The sequence below is a fragment of the Mustela putorius genome, unplaced genomic scaffold (genome assembly GCF_011764305.1).
Source record: "Mustela putorius furo isolate JIRA1106 unplaced genomic scaffold, ASM1176430v1.1 tig00000695_pilon_pilon_pilon, whole genome shotgun sequence".
NCBI lineage: Eukaryota > Metazoa > Chordata > Mammalia > Carnivora > Mustelidae > Mustela > Mustela putorius.
The window spans coordinates 7,876,075-7,885,519 of NW_025421447.1; the positions used below are offsets into that span (position 1 = coordinate 7,876,075).

At 48.9% G+C, this 9,445-nt stretch overlaps 1 long non-coding RNA gene across 1 annotated transcript; it reads right to left on the reverse strand.

The window, feature by feature from the left end:
- Positions 1-5,389: 5,389 nt before the first annotated feature.
- LOC101684723 lies at positions 5,390-8,371 on the reverse strand. Its single transcript, XR_200032.3, has 3 exons — positions 8,172-8,371; positions 6,797-7,061; positions 5,390-6,033 (listed from the first exon to the last, which is right to left on the reverse strand). It is a non-coding gene; the product is annotated as an uncharacterized LOC101684723 (long non-coding RNA).
- Positions 8,372-9,445: the final 1,074 nt, after the last annotated feature.

Genomic DNA, 9,445 nt, shown 5'->3' on the forward strand with positions numbered 1-9,445 from the left:
ACTGATTTGACCAAGTGTTGACAAGGACGTGAAGGAACCGGAACCCTCAGCCATTGCCTGTGGGAATCAAAACGACGCGGCCACTTGAGAAAGCAGTTTGGTAGATTCTTAAACATCATAACATAAACTCCCCAGATGACTCAACAATTCCACTCTCAGGTGCACACCCAAGAGAAATTAAAGCATGTGTTGGTGCCAAGATTTATACCAAAAGTTAAGAGCAATGATTTTCCTAACAGCCAAAACCTGGAAACCACCCAGATGTTCATCAGCTGATGTATGAATAAATGTGGTTATGTCCATGCTGTGAAGAACTACTCATTAATAGTATGAACACAACATCAGTGTGAAGTACTGATGTATTCTACGACACCGAAGGACTGCAGAAATATTATGGCAATTAAAAGAAGCCCCATTATATAGGATTACATAGAGTATGATTACACTGATATGAAGTTTCTAAGAAAGACAAAACTACAGAGCCAGAAAGCAGATCAGTGGTTGCCTGGGGCTGGCAGTGGGAACAAAGGCTGATGGTAAGTAGGCACAAAATAAACCTTGGGGTGATGGAAAAATTCGAAAACAGGGCTCTGGTGATGGTTGTACAATTGTATAAATTTTACTCAAATTGTCTGACTATACCTTTAAACTGCATGAATTCTATGGTATGTAAATTATGCCTTAATAAAGCTGTTTGTTTATTTTTAAAGATTTTATCCATTTGTTTTAGAGAGAGAGAGAGAGAGAGAGAGAGGGAGAGAGATAGCAGGAGAGGGAGTGTCACAGCGAAGACAGAGAATCTCAAAGTCCGCACTGAGCACGAACAGCCCGACATGGGGCTTGCACCCAGAACGCTGAGATCATAACCTGAGCTGAAACCAAGAGTCAGATGCTTAACCGACTGTGCCACTCAGGCGCCCCTTAATAAAGCTATTTAAAAAGAGAAAAGTCATTCACAGGGGGCAAGGTTGAAGACAGAAGACTATTTAGAAAACTCAGAGTACCTTCTCTGGTCTTTGTTCCTTTGACTCTCATCTTCAGAAGTCAAGCTCCTTTAAAAATAAACACGAAACCACCTCTCTGTAGAAAGGCCAGAGTAGTGGCACATCCTTATGCAGTCTGACTCAGCAGACACAGAATGTGGCACAAGGAAACCACCACAATTAGCAAAGCTTTCAGGTTGTGAGAACTGCTCAGATGGTGTGAGAATGGATGGGGTACCTGCTTTATTCTTGCGTGACATGGGGTCAATTCTAGCGTGTTTTTCCAAGACAAACAATGACAAAATGCAGTTGGCCTCAAAGAGAAACTGCAAGCTCCCTCTTCAGGAACAGAAAAGTTGTTCCTAATTTTTAAATTGCAGTCCCCACTCCCACCCCCTCAAAGTTTCTAAATTCATAGAGTCTCTCCTCCACCCCTTCTTCCGCCCCTACTCCTCACTCCATCCTGCAGAGGGAAGGCGATGGCCAAGCATATATCAAGGACCAAGCTGCAGGTCCCCCACCCTGTTCTTCTCTTCCTACCCCCAGCTCCATCCTACACCATCAGGCGCCTCATGTACACAGCTGCGGACACCCCCACCTTCACACCCAAGCTCCACTTTATCACACTGCCATCCCTACAAACAATCTCACCTTGGCCATCCCTCAGACCTTGGGCCACACAGCACCCTGGTGACCAGATCCACCCTTGAGGGCACAGAACCAGGGAAGAGGCTGGCGTAGACCCTGGAAATGGACTTAGGGCCATCTGGGCATGTACTTTTGGAGCCCCGATACCGAAAGTGTGGTCTAATAGGAAGGAGGAACACAGGGCAGGTCTTCTTGGCTGAGAAGGGAGCAGGGCTTCCTTATTCCCAACATAACCTGGCGGTCAGGGTTGGGGGCTCTGATGTCGTGGTCCGAGGGCAGTACTGATTATCTTGAGAGATTGTATGAATAGGCTTCTGATATTCATCCATCCTGGTGATTCTGGAATGAACCCTGCTTAGTCATGGTTTTTGATATACTGCTGGATTCCATTTGCTAATGTTCTACATAGGAATTTTCCATCCGTATTCATAAGTGACATTGATCTCCTGTCTTCTTTATTTGTGTTAACGTTGTTGGGTTTTGATATCAGGGATATGCCAGTTTTGTTAATTGAATTGGGAAGCTTTCCATCTTTTTCTGTGTTCTGTAACAGTTATTTTGTTCCTTCTAATATGCTAGGCATTTATAAAAAACATACCCACTGTAAAAAATTCAAACCATACAGAAAAAGCAAAAAATTCTCCTCGGCTCTCCTTTCATACCTTATGCCCCTGCTGAGAAGTGACCCATTATCGATTCATTGTGTGTTCTCTTTGTTTCCCTACATTCATGTATCTATATATAACGTGGTACTTTTATTTATTTATTTATTTTACGTAAATGGGATTAAGTTCTACATACTGAATTGCAAATTTTTAGATTTTATGTTTTCTTTCTTTTTTTTTTTTTTCTTTATAACTTCACATCTTGGAGAACTCACCATCAAGTCAGTCCATATAGACCTATTTCATCCTTTTAAAATTCTATGTAATAGTTTATAGTATGGGCATATTTAAAACTATTTCCCATTTGAAGGACACTCAAGTGGGTTGGAACTACTTCCATGAGTAATACCCGAGAAAATTCACGTCCTCTCTGGCCAGCATCTGCCATGAACACATGTAACTTTTTGTTCAGTTTAGGAGCGAAAGAATTGCATCTTCTTGCTGTTCTAATTTGCACTTCTTCCTACAGCCAATCATGTGTTTATGTGTTGGCCACGTGGAAATCCTTCTCTTTGAATGACTTGTTCCCATTTTTCTCCCATTTCCCACTTAGCTGCTCATTCTTTTCTTATTGGTTTGCTGGAGATTTTCCTTTGCTTTGGAAAAAATTGTGGCCAATATTTTCTCCAAACCTGTTGCCTTTCCCTTAACTGTGTTTTGAATCTGCATGAAATCCCTTATATTTTAATGAGTCAAACTTATGAGTTTTTCCTTTATGCTTTTATCCCTTAATTTGAATGTCTGCTATCAAACCCAGCTCTACGAATAATGAGAAATTTTCATATTCAGTCATCAAGAGGGCCCTTCCAAAGTGCTATTCTTTAAATACTTATTGGGCTTTTATTAAGAGGACAGAAAGAAGCTATTTTTCTTTTCTTCTCATTATAGTGGAACACAGCTTTCTTCATATACCACATAAGGGATTTAGCCCATGTGCTGCATGTCACAGAGCATCTTAGCATATAAGCATTATCTGTCTCTTAGTCTTCTTTTGCTCACAGACTCACAAAGGATGAACATGACCTACAGGATTATATAAAAGCCAGTTTCAAGGCAGCGGGGCTCAGGACTCCAAGGAAAATGGGCACCCACAGGGTCCATGGGAGCACAGACTACCAATGTGGGTGGACATTCTAACTCCCCACTCTTCCTTAGTCGCACCATAACCTGGTATCTCCCAACTACGTTTGTTTGGGGGACAAGGCACTAAAACATGGATTAGGGGTTGGATTTGAAGTCTGTTTCTTTATTACAGTCAGAGTTTAGGTTCCATTGTCTAAACTTTTAAGCCAGCAAATTGAACTTTATTTCTCTCTTGACAATGCCTTCCCAATGTAAGTTAGCACTAGGTGCTCAGTAGCTATCTGGCAACAACTCCTGGGGCACCTGGGGGACTCAGTTAAGCATCTGCCTTGGGCTCAGGTCATTACCCCAGGGTCCTGGGATCGAGCCCTGCACTGGGCTCCCTGCTTGGTGGGAAGCCTGCTTCTCCCTCTCCCACTCCTCCTGCTTGTGTTCCCTCTCTTGCTACTCTCTCTGTCAAATAAATAAATAAAATCTTTTTTAAAAAGACAAAAAACAAAAATGGAAAAACAACTTCTCCCTCCCTTCTTCTCTCTCCTCCTTCCAGAAAATGAGCAGCCCTTTTGAGGAAAGTCAGTGGTTCTGAACCAAAAGATGCACCACAGATTCAACTGAGAAGTTGGAAAAAAAAAAAAAAAAAAAGAAAGAAAGAAAGAAAAGAAAAAAAGAAAAAAGAAGCTCCTGGGCTCTACCCTACATTTGCTGAAACAGAACCACCAGGGACAAAGACATGAATTCTGGAATGTTTAACATGTCCCCAGGTGACAAACGCTGTGCAGCCAGGGTTGAGAAGACCCAGCACTTGAATTTGAACGTATGATACTCTCCTTGAAGAGCGGTTAAATCACCCAGTGGGGATACAGTCAGCCAATGTGACAGATTCTCCAGGACGGATGACCCAGTTTCTTCAACAATAAATGACATGAAAACCAGAACAGGGGAGTGGAAAGTATGATAAGTGAAAAGATTTGAAACATGTCAGTTTGATGCTCTGTGCAGACCTTGCTTGGGCCCCAATTCAAACAAACCCCAAATAGACATTTCCTGAGACGACTAGAGGAAACAGCATGGATTATTTCATAATAACGAATTATTGTTAGTTTCGTTGGATGTGATATGGGTATGACGGTTGTTTAAAAAAAAAAAAAAGTCCTTATCTGCTAAAGATAAATACTGACGTATTTATGGATGAAATAATACATCTGAAATTTCCTTTAAATATTCCAGAGGAAAAAAAAGAAAGCACGTGTGGAGGGAATGATGAGGCAAGAGCCCCAGAATGTTGTTAACTATTGAAATGGGATGGCAAGTACGAGGGGGTTCTCTGTACTATTTTCTCAACTTTCCTATCGGTTTGAAAATTTCAATAATGAAAACGTTTTCAATTTTTTTTTTTGCGTGTTATTTTTTTTTTCAGTTTTATTTATTTAAGTAATCTTGACACCCCACATGGGGCTTGAACTCACAGCAGTGAGATCAAGAGTTGCAGGCTCCCCTGACTGAGCCAGCCAGGTGCCACGTGAAAACGTTTTAAAAGGACAATTGGAGGGCGCCTGGGTGGCTCAGTGGGTTAAGCCGCTGCCTTCGGCTCAGGTCCTGGGATTGAGTCCTGCCCGCATCGGGTTCTCTGCTCAGCAGGGAGCCTGCTTCCCGCTCTCTCTCTCTGCCTGCCTCTCTGTCTACTGTGATCTCTGTCAAATAAATAAATAAATAAAATCTTAAAAAAAAAAAAAAGAATTCATTAAAAGGACAACTGGGGCGGTGGGGGTGGGTGGGAAGGGGGGGCACCTGGCTGGCTCAGTCGGTTAAGCATCTGCCTTTGGCTCAAGTCAAGATACCAGGTCTGCGACGGAGCTCTGAATAAGGCTCCCTGCTCAGCTGGGAGTCTGCTTCTCCCTCTCCCTCTGCCTCTACCCCCTGCCTATACCCCTGCCCCCACCCCGCTGCCATGTGCTCTCTCCTTCAAACAAATAAATAAAATCTTAAAAAAAAAAAAAAAAGAATAGACCATCGTATCCATGAGGATCTGGAGACCAGAGCTGCTCCCATGCCTGGCATCCCCTGCCTCACCTGGGCCTCACCAGTACCTCCATTCTCTGGGTGAACCCGGTTCCTGAAGCTTTAAAGGAGTTCCTCCCAAGGTTGCCTTACCTATTTCTTCCTCCTCCACCCAGGGAGGTGTCTCATGGCTGACATTTCCCATTCTCCATAACATACTGAGACCCTTGTCTGCCCTGGAGCAAGAAGCCTCATGGTCAGAACCATGGCAAGCACTGGCCCCTTTGACCTTCAGACCTGACCTTCAGACCTAGCCTATGGTGTCCCCAATGGCCTCCATGCCTCCATGGCCCCCTCCACTGGCTCCTTTGGCAGCACTGCAGAAAGTGCTGGAAATGAGTTCCAAGGATGGCCAAAGAGCTGAGCCACAGATCTCTCGGAGGGGAAGGAGGAGTGTGGCCAACAGAACAAGTCAGTGAGGCAAAAAGGCAGAGTTGCCTCGTGCTGGAATCACGGAGGGGGGAAGGACAGGAACGTGGGAGTGTAGCCTTTGTGCACCGGGAACCAGGGGCGTCTGTGTCTTGCCTTGTAGGGGTCTTGTTTCTCAAAGTCGGTTTCTTGATTTTTAACTCGTGCGCCGTACGTGTGAATGCTTCCTAAAAATGACAAGAGGGGAGGGTTTGGATTTGCCGCGACTGTTCGAACACCCCGACACGGGTCCCGCTGGGGCTGCCGGTCCTCCTTGCAAGCAGAGTACCGTCAGAGGCCATCATCCACCTCTTGAACTACCCCCTCTCACGTCCAAGTCCATTGGGTCGACAGATCACACTAGGGAGAACCCGTTCCCCTAGTCTCCCTCACCTGACCACTTGCCTTTTCCTGGACTTCTGGTGCCCACGCCCCGGCCTGCTGCATCTGCCCTCACTCCCTCATGACACTACCCTCACCTCCAACCCTCTTCCAAGCTCAGATTCCTCCACCTTCTGATTTTGCTCAAAAGCAGGTAGAACGGGGAGTGGCAGGACTCAGGGAGGCTGAACCTACAGGCCCCCAACTTTCTGGGTTGGCGACAGGCCCCCTGTCCACTTGGCCATCCTCCTCTGGTTTGGTTTTTTTCTTTTCTTTCTGCTGGGCAGAGAGGGGCTGCAGTCTTCTCTCAACTGGCTGACGTCATCTCACCTTTGGGCCAACCATTGTTTCGTGCGCTGATTCTGTGGAGAAGCAAGCTTTGAAACCCCTCGTCTGGCAGCGCATGGCGGAGGGCAAGGGGGAGGCACCATGCGCTTGGTACTAAAATCGAGCAGTGTAACGAAAGCATTTCTCTCCACGACCTCAAGGATCCTCCCTGAGCTGGTCCTGCCTGGGTTAACCTTGACATCCCTGAAAAGACAACCAGCAATAAGTCTGGGGTGTACCCACCAATTACGTTCAGGTGCGTAAGCTCTGGAATTATGTTCCTGCTACCGCACGTAGGTAGTGTTGGTGGGACCTCGGCCAAGTGATTTAGCTTCTCTCAGCCTCAGTTTTCTCATCTTTAAAGTGGGCCGATTAGTAGAACATGACATGACATGTCCTCAGCCTGCGGCATCGTTGTGGCGGGGGGGTGCATGGTAATTGTTCAGTAGCGTTACCACGATGGAAAGTCATCTCACCAGTCTTCAGAGAACTGCTCTAGCTCCAGAGTCTGTGGTCAAAGAGACGGAGATTTTAAGAAATTTGGAGCACTGAATAAGGGCCTCTGGGAATTCAGGGCAGAGACAGGTGGGAGTCCAGGGCTCAACCTTCCTGGCTTCTCTTGGGAGACCTGAGGCTGGTCCAGGCTGGGGGATCAGGAGCTGGTGGGCTTGAGTCAGATGCCCCAGGAAGAGCTAGCTTGCTTTACAGCCATGCACACAGCAGATCCTCGGGGAAGCTGGGGGCATAGCTGTAGATCACAGCACAGGACAGAGACCTACCCCAGGCCATTATGCCAGAAGATGCTAGGGCTGGACACCTGCAGTTTATAATGTTTGTCTTGGGTTTCTCAAGTCAGCAGGACCGGGCACTCCCTGTGTACCCGAGGCTCAGGGCACCGGGTCCTGGAAGAGGCAGTCCTTATTGTCTGGAGTGATTAGAAGACAAGGGGCACCAAAGCCATCCTTCATCCTGAGCGTGCTCTGAGGCTGGCCTCTGGACACCTCAGTCTAGGGCTCTGGAGGGCACCTCAGAAATCCTGCCACCGCGGGCTGGAAGGAGACAGTGACGTCCCCTGCGGTGGCTCTGGGGGATCGCTGATATTTACGATGGCCTTGCAGCTACCTGATTCTTGGGAGGCTGAGCCCCCAACCTCTGGCCAGGACAGGTTCTGGGAGCTGGGGGATGGCGTCTGCGGTGGCTCCCCACTTCAAATCCTGCCCAGCCTCGGGCTCATCGGCACCTGGCCAGCCTCACCTGGGCTGGAGGGGTGCAGGGAAGAAGTGTCTTCTGGCCGGGGCACAAATGAGGAGAGCCAGCAGAGGCAGCCCTTGGGGGCGGCGGCGGGATGGGAAGGATTTCAGGGGGCTCGGAGGGAAGAAGGGGAGAGGAGGCGGGAGGAGGGGGGGTCACGGGATCCACGAAGGGAACTGGCCAGCAGATCTCTTCCCCCACATTCCTCCCGGAATTTTTTTCGTTCCCTTGGTTATAGAAGAATAGCAATTAGCAAATTCAGTAAAAAGAGCCAGAAATGGAGATTGTTTGCGCGTTCGGGGGCCAACGTGCGTTAGTGGAGGAATGTGACCAGAACTATATATAACCCCTCTCTCGGCCCACCCACCTGTCCAGCGGAGTGAGCGATGGTCTTGTTTGTTCTGGGCTGGTATGTGGCTCACTTCGCTCTGGGAGCCCACCATCTGGGCCCGAGCCTCGCAGCCAGTAGCTCTCGGTGACCATATATGGCAAAATGATATATGTGATAAAAAGAAGCCAAATTCTCCAATTGCGTCAGCCCCCGGAGCACGCAGGCTGCCTGGCTCGAACCCCTCCCAGGCCGGCTCCCCGCCTCCCGCCCCACAGCCGGGCTCCGGAAACCCCAGCGGCTCAGCGATTGGCTGGGGATGCGGGGGAGGGGGCGGGGGGGTGGGGCCTCCACGCCTCGCCCCGCCCGGCCAGCTCAGGCCGGGACAGACTTCGCTGCGTGATTGGGGTGGGGACGGTGATTAGGGGAGGCCCCACGCTGCGGCGGTGTGTTTGATCCTGGCCCTAAACCAGGAAGATTGGAAGTTGGGTGATGAACCGACATTCTTTCCGGAAAACAGCCTAGTGTGGGGTCAGTGCGTATGTGGGTAATGGGTCGCGGGGCACAGTCACCCCCAAGTCCAAGGATATCATGAACCCCTCATTCCTCGGACATCTCTGCAATCCCCGTGACTTTAACCCACCAGGAGAACGTTTACGCTAGATTGCTTAGCTGGGGGAAAGAAAAAAAAATTTTTTTTAAACCTTCTCTAATTCTTTTTTCCCCTCTGCTCTGTCTGCAACCGCCAAACCTCACCGCTGGGCTCACCCCAGCTCCCTGAGTCCCCATTCTGGGCCAGGCGCTACTTCTGGGCGCTGGGGGAAAGTGACCAGCGCAGAGGAGGGCCTGGCCCTCTCCAGCAGCTCGCCCTGGGGCAGAGATGAGTCCCTGACCATTGCTGTCAAGGGACATGGAGCCCAGACACGGGGGCCGAGGAGGGTCGTAGGAGGAGGAGACACAGGACAGGCTAAGGAGAAAGAGCAAGAGTCCGGTGAGTGTGGGGAGATGCGGGCAGGCCGAGCAGGGAACCTTCTCCAGGACGCACTAAAGGGGCTGGACCTCTGCATACTCCCCAGCCTCCTGTGGCCCCTGAGCCCACGCCCCCCGAGCACAGGCACGCACCCACGGCCCGGGGCCAGCACCCGCACACACGCACCCGCATACACGCACACGCGGGCACGCACAACACAGGAGGAGCACACAACACGTGCGCCGAGACACATGCTCATGGCCACCCATTGCCCCGTTGTTGTGTGAACAATGAACTGTAGCAGAAGGACAAGGGCACAATGAAGTACAAATGAGAACCCAGG